Consider the following 15,042-nt stretch of genomic DNA (forward strand, 5'->3'; position numbering starts at 1 on the left):
GCATGAGCCCAGCGGAAAGAGAACACGTGCGCGGAGCAGTAGATGAATTCCTGGCGGCGGATATTATTTCGCCGTCCAACAGCCCTTGGGGCGCCGCCCGTCGTTCTGGTTAAGAAAAAAGATGGTGGTACAAGATTTTGCGTTGATTTCCGCCGGTTGAACAAAATTTCGGTGGCGGACGCGTACCCTTTACCGAGGATGGATGACTCATTGGATGCTTTATCGGGTGCTAAATTCTTTTCCACCCTTGATCTGTCCTCGGGCTTTTGGCAGCTTCCCCTCGATGATGAGTCAAAAGCCAAAACGGCATTCCGCACGCCGCAAGGTCTCTTTGAATTCAATCGGTTGCCTATGGGCTTGAATGCGGCTCCGGCGACGTTTCAACGGCTCATGGAATTGGTGTTGGCTGGACTACAGTGGGAAACGTGCCTCATATATTTAGACGATATCATTGTTTTCAGCCGCACGTTCGAGGAACACCTCCAACGCCTGGAGACGGTTTTCCAAAGAATGCGGGTGGCTGACCTCAAGTTTAAGCCTAGAAAATGTCACCTTTTGCAACACTCCGTCCGTTACTTGGGTCATATTGTCAGCTCGGACGGCGTGTCCACTGACCCTCTGAAAATCAAATGTGTTCGAGAGTGGCCCACACCCACTTCCGTGGGTGATGTTCGGCGGTTTATTGGATTCGCTTCCTATTATCGCCGCTTCGTTAAGAATTTTGCGACGTTGGCGAAACCATTACATGTTCTAACGGGCAAAAATCAAAGGTTTAAATGGGGAGCGGAGGAAGAAAGTACTTTTAGATCACTTCGGGAACACCTCGCCACGGCGCCTACGCTAGATTACCCAGACTTCTCACAGCCGTTCATCCTTGATACGGATGCTAGTGATATCGGCATTGGGGCCGTTTTGTCGCAACGTAAGGACGGGGTTGAGCGAGTGGTGGCGTACGGCAGCAGGGTTCTGTCCCCTGCGGAAACGCGATATTGCGTGACAAGGCGGGAACTTTTGGCGATTGTGCATTTTGTTCGATTGTACCGGCCGTACCTGTATGGAAGGAAATTCCTCATTCGCACTGATCATGCGGCTTTGCAATACTCCTTGAAATTGGACCAGCCGTCAGGCCAATTGGCTCGGTGGTTGGAATCGTTACAGGAATTTTCCTTCCATATTACATATCGTAAGAGGGCCCCCGTCACGCGAACGCTGACGCGCTCTCAAGGCTGCCACCCGTTCCTCCGTGCACTTGCCTGATGGGCACGCACCGCTGCGCGGCACCGCCCACCTTGCCCTGCCCAGTTATGGGGGAGATAGCGAATGAGGACGACCAGAAGGTGTCGGTGGACACCGATGATACCTTACGGCTGCCGCACTCGGTCTGGTTACGTGAGCAGGAGGCTGATACCTCACTGTCTCCGCTACGGAAATTGATAGGGAAACAAAAAGCTCAATTGGCGGGATGGAAGTGGCAGATGTTCTGAGGCAAGTCGGGACTGTTAATGTGCATCGACGGGTTTTCTGACCGACCACGCTTGGTCGTGCCTACTTCGCTTCGCTACGACCTGCTTCGCGCTCTGCACGCTGTTGATGCACCTCGGCGTCCAGAAGACTTTGGCCGCGATGCAAAAGGATTTTGTCTGGGCCGGCATGACGGCAGACGTCAATGACTTTGTCCGCTCATGCCATGATTGTGCGAAGAGGAAACCGCCTCGGAACCACTATGTACCGCCATTACGTTTCATTGAGGTGTCCCGCATCAACGAATTAGTTGCTCTGGACATTCTGGGCCCGTTTCCCCCGTCGGCTAGGGGCAATAAATACCTTCTGGTCGGGGTGGAATATTTTTCTCGATGGCCGATGGCCTGGCCTCTACCCGACCAAACGGCTGCGTCCATCACCGACGCTTTCTTGAACGCATATGTCATGGATAAGGGGGCACCTGAGAGGCTGCTCACAGATCAAGGGCGGAACTTCTCCTCTAAATTGCTTAAGGAGGTTTGTGACGCGCTGGGCACAAAGAAAATTCGCACTTCCCCATACCATCCGCAAACGGATGGTATGGTGGAACGATTCAACCGTACCCTCTCGGCTATGCTTTGTCACACGGTCAGTGAAAACCAAACCGATTGGGACTTGCACATACCAGGCGTCTTAGCGGCATACCGCATGGTTCCACACGCGTCCACGGGATACTCACCATTTTTTTTTATGTATGGCCGTGAGAATGTTCCACCCATCGATGTGCAACTGGTTAAGCCGAGTAAACAACCGTCCCCCTCCTTGCCTGATCACGTGCGGGACTCGCTTGAACGAGTTACGGAGGCGCGAGAGGCTGCCAGGTGTGCGACGGCCCGTGCCCAGGCAAGGAACGAATGGTATGCGCGTCGATCGCGTACTCGCATGCCTTGGTCAGTGGGAGACCTGGCATGGCTCCACTGCCCCAGGTGCCGGTGGGCACATCCCCTAAACTGCACAGGCCGTGGCGGGGGCCCGTAACGCTGGTGGATGTTCGGAACTCACAGAGTATCCGCGTTCCGTACGGAAAACGTCGGTGGTATGTTCATTCCTCGCGACTTAAACCTTATGTTGATACGCGTGTCGGTCCCTCATTCCCACTAGCTGACCTGCCGGGTTCTGCCGGACCGATTACGCCGATTGCCACGCCCGTTGATCCCAAGGGGGACTGTGTTGTGCCTCCTACAAATGAACAGGTTCTGAGGGCTGAGGAAGCCCCCGCTGCCCTCCCTCCAACGGGGACTGCCCTGGATATGACCGAGAACCAACAACCTTCTTCTTCTTCAAGCCTACCACCTCCTGTCGATCTGAAGGCAAAGCGACCATGCGCTGGAAGCGGAGAGGGTCCCGCGTCGCGTACGCGATCGAAATCTCTCCCGTTTCGTTAACGTTTGATCGTCTAGCTGTTTCTTCCCTGTCGTTACCGCGCTGCAGGGGCGCCCTAATGTATGTCGGGTTTTTTCATGGGTGACTGTTTTTAAGTGTTGTTCGGCGCGGGGACGCCGTTTCACCCTTTATTGTTAAATGCACCTTGGTGCCCTAATAAGATGTTTTACGGAATTGGTTGATCACCCTTTTCCCAGCCGAGACGGCTGATTTTTTTCACCGGAGGGGGGGGGGGGGTTGATGTAATAACAGCCATAGAGGGTTCACGTGGGGATTGGCTTGCCGTTCCCGCTTTGTAGCCAATAAGGGGTGAGCTAGGGAGCATGGCCTCGGCGTGATCACGGCATGTTAGCAGGGGTGATTGGCCTGGACAATCGGGGCCTCAGCTAATGGGAAGCCGGATCAGAGGCATGGTCCCGGGATTGACAGGGAACCATCGGGAACGGTCAACGCTGTCTACGGAGGATTGGCTGGGGGGTACCACGTGACGAAGGGATTAAGAGAGAGAGGGAGAGAGAAGTCGGGAGCAGACTTGGGAACGAGAAGAGCAGGAGTCACGCACGTACGGGGCTCTGGGTGCCACGTGCGCGGTGGGGACTTGGTGGGAAGTATGCCCGCTTTACATTGTCTGTCAGCAACGGGGAGTGTGTGAAGTGTAACTGTGGAAGTCAAAAATAAAAAGGACTGATTCCAGAAGCCGTCTCAAGAAGGTTTATTACATTGGTATAGAAAAAAAGTCCGGGCAGCTCCAACATAGTGTTACAGAGCCTAATGAAAGAATGCTGCTAGACTAATTTGAAGTGAGACTTTGGATGCCAAACCAGAGCTGGTCGTGAACACATTAACCAGGTATAGGAGCTCCTCCACCACGTGTAGAACTACCTGATTATTCATGGAGAGCTGAGCAGGTGCAGTGTTGTATGACATTAAATTCCCAGGGAGGTGTTCTTTTGGTCTTTCGGTAAAGTCACGTCACTTTACCGAAAGACCCAAATAATATGAATTCCTGCAGTCACGAAAGCGTTAAGTCAAGCTTTTCCCAGGGAGGTGAACTTTTTGTAGAACATATGCAAGGCCCCATTTCGTCATGGAATTCTCCAGGTACAGAACAAGATTCTCCAACTCAATGTCATTGAGTAGCCATGACCAGATCATCAACATGTGTAACAAAGTTGACCAGCAGGGGACAATCCCTTGACTTCAGCCAGGCATCGATTAGCGCATCATTGTTACTGTATGAAATGCAATTTTCTATAGGGCCATTGTGAGCTTCTCAAAACACATCATTATTTGAAAATGCTACGTAATGTAATGCATGGGGCCAGAAGGAATTTCGGCCACAAGCCATGTTGAACAGGAAAGGGATCCGACTCCTGGTCACGCAGCTTTAGACGGGCCTGCCTAAAATCATAAAAATCCTCAACGAATGTGAGCATAGGTAGAGATATCTAAAACTAAAAATAATCCAAAACCCCAAGCCTCTTTATGGTACTATAGGCCGTAATTACACCAAGTAAGCAGAGATTTAGTTCCTGCTGAAAATCCGTACTCCTGTGCTATAGCTGATGGACAAAAAATACAGCAGCCCCTTGAATAGCGCAGAGGTTACATTCTTGGAAAGTGCCGTGTGAAAGGTAAAATGGCGATATTCAATACTTAAGCCTTACCTAAATAATGGGGTGAGGTTAACGGCAACTAAAATATACATCACATTTTAAATAAGTACTGTACTGTATTCCCAATAAACTAAATTACTGAAATAAATGTGGAGAAACCGTATACAAAACATTCCAAGATGAGTATAAATGTATATAAATAAAGCAGACTTACTGTTTTTTTGAGAACCAATTGCACCAACACTTTGAAACATACACACATCAAAAATTCCATGCGTACTCAAGGGTAAGTTATTATGTTTTTCACACAATTTTTAGCTTACCTGTTCACCTTCAACACCTGTAACACCTGCACACTCCAACACCCCGCCGCTGCTATATTTTTTCTCATTTACCACATTATCCCTACATATTATCAGGCCTGCATTTTTGCCACAAAATTCATTCACTTCCGGCTCCTTACTGTCCTCTCTGCACACACACGGCTCACCTCTAATATACTGCAATATTTCATCATGGAGCCTTTGCCAGTACCAAAATATGAGAATAGGTTTTCCCCGTTTTTCTGGCAAAAAACAGGTGTTAAGATGTTAAAACACCAAACTGAAACCTTTTACAAGGAATCATGTGTGCATTAACCACAATACTTGTGGTCAGAATGCAAACAAAAACACTCTGATAGAAAATGCATGGTCTGCTGCTGAGGCAGACTGTTTTAAAAGGTTTGAAATGGGTGTAGCCCAAGGGTCATAAAGAAGTGGCCGGGGCAAGTGATGTTAATGTAATAAATTAGCATGTTAATGTGAAATCAAAGAGTGGTGCAATCCAAAGTGGCCTCCCTACAAGACAGAGCGAGGCTCTACCTGGGTAAACAACAACTACCACCACGACAACAATAACCACGATGTGAACTTCGGATCTCAGTGAGCGCGCACGAAAATAAATCATGCTTGCTAACACAGAGCGCACGCCCGGGATACACTGCCGAGTTCATAGATGACCTCGCCACTGAGAAAGTTCAGCAGTATCTGACAAGCACAAAGTGGTGGCAGCCAGATGCGAACTGCCCATATCCCCCATCTAACACCGTTGCCGAGCACGCGCATGTGTGTGTGTGTGAGAGATTTGCTCGCGAGCGTGCGGAATTCCGACGGCTGGGACGGGATAGCACCATTGCAAGTCTTCTTCCAGAGGAGGAGGTGAGGGGGGGGGGACGAGGGAGCCTCCGGGACCCCGTGAGACAACCCCAGGATGGGTGGCAGGGATACAGACCGGCATAGGCCAAGTACGCGAGGAGGTAACCCAAGTATGCGGGGAGGTGACCCAAGTACACCTGAATGTGACCAAGCTGCAGTCCACAGCGGAGATAGTCCAATCCGAGGTGGGAGGGCTACGCTCCATGGTCGGGGGGCTAACCAGGCGAGTATCTCAATAAGAGGCAGAACTCGAACAAATGCGCACTTGGGAGGGTAAGGGGAAGTAAGCAAGGGGCCTCTGATGGAGCCACCGCCCTTCCCCGTGCGTGCTATCTATGCGACCAATGGGGGCATCTCGTGAGAGACAGTCCCCAGATCGCCCGCGCGAGAGAAGCATCAGGGTTAAACACCAAGGCCTCCCTAAAGAGGGGACCACAGAGGGGTGCAATCGACGTGGTCCCAACACAAATAAACTGTTGTGATAATGGTGAGCGAGTGACCCCCACGCAGATGCCGACAACAACACCCCAGAATGCGGCGACTGCGGGTGACTGGCTGCGGGAGCTGGTGGCAGGAATAATGGGGGCCACGTCGCTCGTAGAAGGGCAGGTGAACAGGCGGCGTACTCAGATTCTGCTGGACACGGGGGCGGCGGTAACGTCACTCGTGAGTGCAACACATTGCAGCGTGGTCGGGGTTGAAGTGGGCCGCCTACAGGCCCCGGATCGTGCGCTGCACACTGCAAGTGGAAGTGGGACTGCTGGGGAGGGTCACCCTTAATGGTCGCCTCGGACACCAGGTGTGTAACCAGGAGTTATACATGTCGAGCGTGTTATGCCACGAGTGTATTGCAGGTACCGACCTGGAAAAGTTGGGGCTCAGCGTGCAGCCCCGCCGGCGATGCGCCACCGTGGAGGGCAGCGGGGAGCGGATTCCTTTCTTGGGACAAGAGCCGGGTTGCCCCCGCTTCGAGCCCGTGGCCGCTATCCTGGCGTCGGCCGTCACTGTCGGCATTGGTGTTCCACTGGGTTTTCCGTTTTTCTCCCAAACCTAAACTCAAAATATAGTTCGTGGTGGTCAAACAGTCCAATGCAGGACCCTCCTGAAACATAATCTTTAACTGCTAAATGAGAAATTAAATTTAAAAACCCTCAAACACAGTACAATATTTTTATTTTACCAGGTGAGGCCATCTGAGCTGCATAGCTCTTTTTCAGAATCGACCTGGACACAAATGATAGCTCAACTTAGTGGGTTATAATATGGAAATGTATTGCAGCAAAATTCTCAAAATGCATGTTTCTAAATGTGGAGAAAAAATAATGCCACTACAGGGAGAGAAATAAAAAATTAAAAAATGTAAACTGCAATTATAAATGCGTCAGGGTTGGAATCGAACCCACGCACGCAGAGTACGCTCAAGGGGTACACTAACACAAATGAGTACACTCGCTCACTCGGATTATTTTTTCTCTGGGTCCTTCGATTTTACCCTCCACATTTAGTAACATGCATTTAGATTATTTGGCTGCTACAATCTTCCACGTGAAAAGCCATTTCGTTGAGCTATCATTTATGGCCAGGTGGCTTCTGACAAAAGATCTAACAGCTCTGTGAGCCTTGATTGGTAATATAAAAATAGTTTACACCATTGGAATCTCATTTGCCATTAAAAAATATAATTGTTTTTTAACCCTTTTATCTGGCAACAAAACTGACACCTTTTTTTACGAGAAGTCATGTTTGCATAGACCACAATACCTTAAGTCATAATGCAAACAAAAAACATAACTCTGATAATGTATGCACTGTCCTTAAAGTAGATTGGTCCACACCCGAGACAGCTTTCCTTAGAGCCTAGTCTCACATGGTGTTGGACCAGATTGACGCCAAAAGGCGCACAACTCAAAGACAATGCACCATCAGAGAGAGAGACTAGGCTCTAAGGAAAACTGTCTCGGGTGTGGACCAACTTCAAGGACAGTGCATACATTATCAGACTTATGTTTTTTGTTTGCATTATGACTGCAGGTATTGTGATCTATGCAAACATGATTCCTCGTAAAAAAGGAGTCAGTTTTGTTGCCAGATAAAAGGGTAAAAAAACAATTATCATAAAAATAGTTGTTCATCGGTCTAAAGGGTGCATCAGCAAAACCAACTCGGCAGAACGCTCCTGAATTAGAGTGCTGAGACTCATTGTGGTCATGTACTCGAGTGTGCACCATGGTGGCTGGGAGATGTTAACTGCCTCTCTTGGAATACAGGAAGTGGTGGGTTCGATCGCGACCCCTCCTGTATATTTGGAGTTTGCGTGTCTCTCTCTCCCCGTGGTCGCGTGGATTTTCCTCCGGATCCTCAGGGTTTTCCCCTCCACATTTAGAGTCAACATCACCACGCGTTTAGAGTATTTGACCGACAGACATTTCCACACGTTGATAAGCCACTTTGTTGTGGGCTGGTCGCTTCTGAAAACAAGAGCGGTATAGCAGCTGAAGTAGGCTTGGCCTGGTAAGATCTAAAAAACTGTAGAAATATTTTAAAGAAACAAAGTTTCAAAGTAGTGAGCCAGATGAAGAAAAATTAAACTTAAGCAGAGAATTAAAGCAAATGCAATCAGGCGAGGGCAGGAGGCAAGGCCCCGCATGGCTAGGCCCCGCGTTGTAATGTTCCAACCTGGACATCGATTCCATACTCGCTGCTACTCAATTGATATCCCTACGAGAGGAGCGAGGCTCTGCCTGAGTAAACAACAACAACCACCACGATGTGAACTTCTCACCTCGGATCTCAGTGAGCGCGCGCGCGGATCGGCAGCTTCCTGGTGTCTCGTGACGTCACGCGGCAGCAGGTGACATGACGTCACTAGCGGGGTTCACCTCCCCCTCACGACGATGAGGTAATGCAGTGGTGACGTCAGAGAGCGGGGTTAGAGTTTAAGTTTATTAAGATTCCTATTCCATTGATCCATCTATTGAACATTGACCCTTTGGGTGCGCGAGCTTAACAACGTGAACATTGTATGTACAAACTGTGTATACAGTGTGTGTGTGTGTACAAACTGTGTATACAGTGTGTGGGGCCGTCCATAAATGACGTCACGCAACTGGGGAGGGGACGGTCAGACATTTGTGACGATTTGTGACGATGGGGGGGGGGGGGTGTGATAAATGTGACGTCACATCATATAGACAACACGTTCGACTTAATTAAATAGACTTTTTAATAAATGTTTTCTATTACAACATCAGAGTGTAGCGCCACATTAAATACGCACTACAATGATAATAGTTTAAAGCGATTTGAAGCATGTTTTTTGGGGGGAGGGTGGGCAGAGCTTTGTGACGTCATATTTGAGGGGGGGCGTCTGACTTTTTGTGACGTCGTGTGACGAAGGGGGGGGGGGTCAAAATCGTCCAAAATCGCGTGACGTCATTTATGGACGGCCTCTGTATACAAACTGTGTACACACACACTGTGCGCGCGCGCACACAATGTGTGTGTACACTGTTGGCACAGTAGGGCGCACAGGTGGTGCATCGGCCAGTCATCTCAGTTGAACCATGGCACCTGAGTCTGCCCTGTGACTTACTGCCGGCGGGAGTTCGACACTTGACCTGGCCTTAACGTGCACATAGCCTGGCGCAAGCGCCATGGTGACATCACCACCCCGTCTTGGCGAATGACAGTAATTGTTTTTGTTAGTGTGTTTGTGTATATAGTGTATGTGCAGACTGTGTGTACGCTGTATATACATTGTGTGTACACAATACGTCTACCCTGCGTATGTGGACGGTGTGGGGGTGGTCCGAATCAGTCGGGAGGCATTATCTTTTCATCAGCTCTGCAATGCTATGTGGAAGCTACCTGGCCTGTCGCTCTGCATGAAGCTTCGGGTCTTCTCGGCAACAGTCATGCCCTCCGTTTTCTAGGCATGTGAAACGTGGACCCCCTCTAAATGGAACATCTGCGCTGGTTAGAAACACTGGCTGGCATGCCTCCACTCAGATTGAGGGAAGCCAAGTGGTAGAGCATTCTCTATTTATTGCAGAGGTTCAAGGTTCAAATCCGACAGGCACCCCTGGCTACTCCAGTAACATAAACCAAAATATGCACCGTCTGCTTAAAGAGTGGATGTAAAACATACTATTGTGTCATTCAAAACACATAGGTCTTTGCATGTTGGTGTCATTGTCAAAATTTGGGAAATTCCAAATATTATCCAGAAATTGCACAACTGAGATTACACATCAATTATCGCCCCTGACTGACAGACTCATGCCCACATGCAGGCTGGTGCTGGGCCACCTTATGCCACACAGAGGCAGCTGCCACTTAGGGGTGCTCTTCGAGTGTTTGTGATGAGATATGATACAAAACTCCGAATTGCTGAGGCAATTAAGCAAGTTTAACGTGTAGGCTTTCGCGACCAATACCATCTATAAGATTTTTATTTGGTTAGATCGCGTAAATATAAATGTGCTCTCTCTAGTCGTTTAGCCTAGCCTAAACACAACCCTGACCGTGTAACACCAATGGCGCTGACCGAGACAGCCAACAACTATCCGGCCACACAATATCTAGCGAAGATGACAGCGACGACGATACGAGCCTACTCCCAGAACCGGCAGCGCTGAGCTCCCGCTCTCAGCTGCTTTTATTGTACCCAGCGTGGCCTGGCTCCACCCTGGTCGCGCCTTTCTTTTCGAACCCTCTAGCAGGTTCCAGGGGCTTCCAGAAAGGGTCTTCCATGACCCTTGCCCCAGTTCCTCCGCCCTGCCGACACACTCGTGTATATGCTCACCGGCGTGTGTACTGTTTGTCCACTGCAGTTGCCGTTGCAACTACAACCGGTGGACAGGCAGAGCAACCCAAACCCCGAGGAACACCACCAACACGAAAAAACTATTTACCCCAAAAAAAAACCTTGGTTGCAACACTTCCCGCAACCATACAACACAACCGCAGCGTCTCCCGTGAACCATAACCACGTAGCGCAACTCCGGCGCCCCCCGCGGACCGCCAACAAAAAAGACAACCCGCGGCACCCCCCCACAAACCGCCAACACGCAGCGCAACTACGGCATGGGCCAGAACCCCATCAGGGAGCGCATAACCGTGACACCCCCCCCCCCCCCCCACGAGAGCCAATAACACAAGCCAAACAATATCCACAACCCCCCCGAATCCCACCTTACAAGGGAGAGTCCGCCTTTACCAGAACATAGCTCACGTGAGCCGGTCCTCGACATTGGTCACCCCCACCTTGGCAGGGTTTTGCATTCCTTGAGATTCTAGGAATGGGAACAAAAAAACAATGGCCTAAGGGCACGGCCCCTCCCTGAAATCCCCAGTAGCATCTAATCAGATCCAGCCCCTGACACTTTGCACACGGCAGTCACGGAAAGCATCAGAGACTCGGATCCAGTGCAGCTTGGGAACATGTTGCCGGCAGGTCAGAGTGCTACAGTGGCACTGCCGGCACCCTGCTGACACCCCGGCATTCTATGGCGATGTGACTCGGCTGACCACACCTGAAACACTTGGCCGTGGGACCCCAGGGCGGAGGGGGCTTCCCCGGTTGCCAACCCACCTGCGGGGGCCTTCTCCCGTGCGTCCCCAGGCCGCACACCACAGCCACCATGTCCTCCTCCCGCCACGGCCAAACCTCCACTTTGGGCCAATGCTGGCGGGCCTCGTGGCCCTGCATTTTCCGGGCCACATTGAAGACGTGATCCCCCAAGCCTTCCACGAAGGGCAGGACGATACCCGACTCCCGCGCCAGCAGTCTTTCCACCGCCAAGGAGTCGAGCGCCATCTCACCCGTCTGGGGGTACGCGGTCTGCCCCAGCACCAGCAGCGCCTCCCGGAAAGTGAAGGGTGTCTCGGCTTCCCCTCGCTTCTACTGGAGAAATCTCGTGCGGGAATTGCACGGGAGGCCAAAAATATCCCCTTGCAGCGCCATTAACTCCGCCGCCCCTCCAGCGCTGTCCCACGCTCTTCGCAAAATAGCGCCCGCCAGCCATGCCAAGCCCTCCACGGGCAAAATGGCACCCACCACATGCGCGGTCTCTGGCCCAGGCTCCTCCACTCTCTCACAGAGATGGGGATCGCCGCCAGGGTCCCCTCGTGACTCTTTTACACGCCGCTGGCTGTGGAGCGACTCCCGCGCTTCCCCGCGCTCCCCTCAACACGGTGGTCCTCGGCCATGCCGCGTGCTCGGCGCATGACCGCGGAGGATTGGGCTCCTCTCTCGCCAATTTTCGCCACTCTCCCGCCGATCCGCAGCCGCTCTCTCTCCGCCAATGGGCTTCGTAACCGGGTTCCCGTGGCTGCCGGAGAGATTAATGTTTCGCCATTCCCATCCTCCGATGACACTATAGGTGTATTCTTTCTTCACCCCACTCCTAACACCAGTTGTAGTGTCATCGTTGCGGGAGACAAGGTTTCTAAGGGGGCACCTTTATTAATACCTTCACAGGTTTGCCATCGCACTCCCTCGTCGTCAAACCTAGCATAAACACAACCCTGACCATGTAACACCAATGGCGCTGACCGAGACAGCAAACAACTATCCGGCCGTGCAATATCTAGCGAAGACGGCATTGACGAAGACGGCATTGACGAAGGCAGCGAAGATGACAGCCACGACGAGATGAGCCCACTCCCAAAACTGACAGCCCTGAGCTCCCACTCTCAGCTGCTTTTATGCTACCCAGTGCGGCCTGACTCCGCCCTGGCTGCGCCTCCCTTCTCGAACCCACTAGCAGGTTCCCGGAGCTTCCAGATGGAGTCTTCCGTGACCCTTGCCCCAGTTTTTCTGCCCTGCCGACTAACCCGTGTATATGCTCACTGGCGTGTGTACTATTTGTCCACCACAGTTGCCGTTGCTGTATAATAGTCGGCGTTATTACACTACACTAGTACAGCACACCGGTGTGTTGGAGAACAAATCGCGAAGTGGAAGGTTTCACCAAACATTGAAATTAACGCGATCTAATTATGGGCAATTAAGCTCCATATGAATGCAAATATTATCATAATATAGTGAATGCTTGGGAGCTTATTGGCTCTTACTCCTGGTTAGATATGTACCCAACCCATAGGTCCACAAATACTGGCTGCTCTTACTCTGCAGGTTAAACCTAGGAATTGAGTGTTCAACTTCTCATTATTTCATAAAAGACCTGTGACAAAGGTGAATCTATTGGAGCTTCATTGTCTCAAGCTTACACATCTACGGGGTCTCCATTTGACTTTGTATTGCCTAAGAAGTCCAGCCACACCTCCACTTCCACAAACTGCTGGGAGTTGCCTCGCTCTGCATCAGTCAGAATTCTCCTCCTGCTACATGTTGCCCCCATCGATGTGAAGGTCCGATTTTGGAGTTGAATCTTCATCTTCATATTGTACCGTCAATTCTTCGGTCTTCACTGCCGCATCTTCACATTTCACCTTCGCATCTTTAAATTTCACCTTGATACATTTTAAAGTGTCCAAGCTGGGATTTTCTTGTAGTTCTTATTATTAAGGATGGGCGCCTTGCAGCACTTTTGACTTTCACAAGCCGAATTTAGACTCTGCTCCTTGGGAATCTTCTGATGGCTGTGTTGTCTGGTGATTTTCAAGAGCAGGTGAACCTGAAAATGCCTTCCCACACACACTGCACATGAAGGGTGTCTCCCGTGTTTGTTCTCTGGTGGATCTGAAGAACTGATGACCATGCAAATGCCTTTCACAGACAGTACTTTCTTTGGTGTTCTTTTAGTCTCATTAAATAATCTCAAACACAACTGTCGGCAGTGGCAGAGCATACTTGTCAAAGACATTCAATTGATTTCGATAACGTTGAAGTGTTGTGTAAAACTAATTATTACTGGCCAAGACTAATTAGATAATCCATTGAAATTGAGCGAAATACAAGTAACTTTAATCGCTCTAACAGCTACAGGCTTAGTGCGGCCTGGAAGCATATTATTTTAAAAAGTATATATTACAATTCCCATTCCTTATAGGGGAAACAAATAGCAATTAACAACAATTGAATGATTACCAATCTCCTTATACGTATGTAGTGCCGTAAATGGGCCAAACTTACCGGCAGTGGTAGACGAGGTCCATCTGCAAGGGTGCCCCGTACCGCGAAGGGGGGGGGGGGGGGCTGCGGGGGATCTATGATCCCACGCAACGCCACCCCTTGATGGGCAAAGGGACATTAAAGGGGACCTCCCCAGTCGATCGGGACCAGTCACAGCTCAAGACCCAAGACCAGCCAGCTTAGGACCCTGGACCCCCTCGCCCCGCTTGTCCTTGTAAGGGCCGGCACGCTGTGCGGGCAGTGGTGGGACTCTGGGACTTCTGGCTCTACGTCCTTGTAAGGGCGAGTTCCGAGGAAGCCAGAGTCGAGACCCACACCTTGGCTGGGTCGGGTCAGGGAGCCTCCCCTAGGGTAATTGTAGCCGGAGGACCCGAGAGCGTAGCCAGAGTAGGCTGTGTCCCTAGGCTGTGTCCCTAGGTTGTAACAGAGGACTGTTGGAGTGTGGTATCGTAATAAAGAAGTGACGTCTACAAGTGTCTCCGGAACCCATTACACATAAAAGGCAAAGTTGTGATTATGTGTGTCTGTTCAAAATGTTTAGCGTACTTCCCGATATGCAACAAACTTGCCATGTGGGTACTTTCCAGACTGTACACACTTTTTTTGGGGGGGAGCATATATTTTTTGCACGGTGAGCTGACATCAAATCTGTCATGTGACCCGCGCATGTGGAAGCGTAACGCATTGTAGTGTAGTGGTTAGTGCGCTGCGCTACGAACCTGGCGACCAGAGTTTGATTCCTGCTCACGGCCACTACCGGTGACGATAATTTGAACTGGTCCTGGGCCTCCCCTAGGTCGACTCAGCCTCAAACGAGTAACTGGTATGGTGTGTGAACATCGCCACTGGGGAGACAAAGGCGGCCAGGCGTAGTGAATCCAAGTCCCGGGCGAAGCCAGGTAGTAAAGCTAGTCAATTATATAATTACAATACCCTCCCTGTCTCGAATCGCTGCACCAGATTGAGCTAAAAGATGACGTCACCCTGTTGCTCCATTTAAGACCGGGAGCGAGTGGAGGGCCTCACCATTCTGGCAAATTGCCCGATGATGCTGGATGTAATTACCAGCGAAATGTTGTACTCAAAATTTTAAATGATGTTGAATCACTCAGCACACCGGTGGTGGGCTAAAGTAGTGAACTATTTGTCTTGGTAAAAATACGCGACATATTTTTTACTGTTTGGCAGTGTCGGGTGGTGGAGGGTTACGACATATTTGACTAATATT

The 15,042-nt window shown here is 50.5% G+C and overlaps 2 protein-coding genes across 2 annotated transcripts in view; one reads left to right on the forward strand and one right to left on the reverse strand.

The window, feature by feature from the left end:
* LOC133361605 (zinc finger protein 501-like) overlaps positions 1–8,573 on the reverse strand; it is a 39,043-nt gene extending 30,470 nt beyond the window's left edge. The window contains exons 1-2 of the mRNA XM_061580550.1: positions 8,499–8,573; positions 6,579–6,766 (exon numbers count right to left, since the gene is read on the reverse strand). The gene's annotated coding sequence lies outside the window, so the exon portion shown is untranslated. The remainder of the gene's footprint in view (positions 1–6,578; positions 6,767–8,498) is intronic.
* LOC133361624 (zinc finger protein 664-like) overlaps positions 1–15,042 on the forward strand; it is a 346,361-nt gene that overhangs the window by 119,905 nt on the left and 211,414 nt on the right. The window lies entirely within an intron of this gene.

The sequence above is a fragment of the Lethenteron reissneri genome, unplaced genomic scaffold, assembly GCF_015708825.2.
Source record: "Lethenteron reissneri isolate LAM-NWPU_2019-01 unplaced genomic scaffold, ASM1570882v1 scaffold_115, whole genome shotgun sequence".
In the NCBI taxonomy this organism is placed as follows: domain Eukaryota; kingdom Metazoa; phylum Chordata; class Hyperoartia; order Petromyzontiformes; family Petromyzontidae; genus Lethenteron; species Lethenteron reissneri.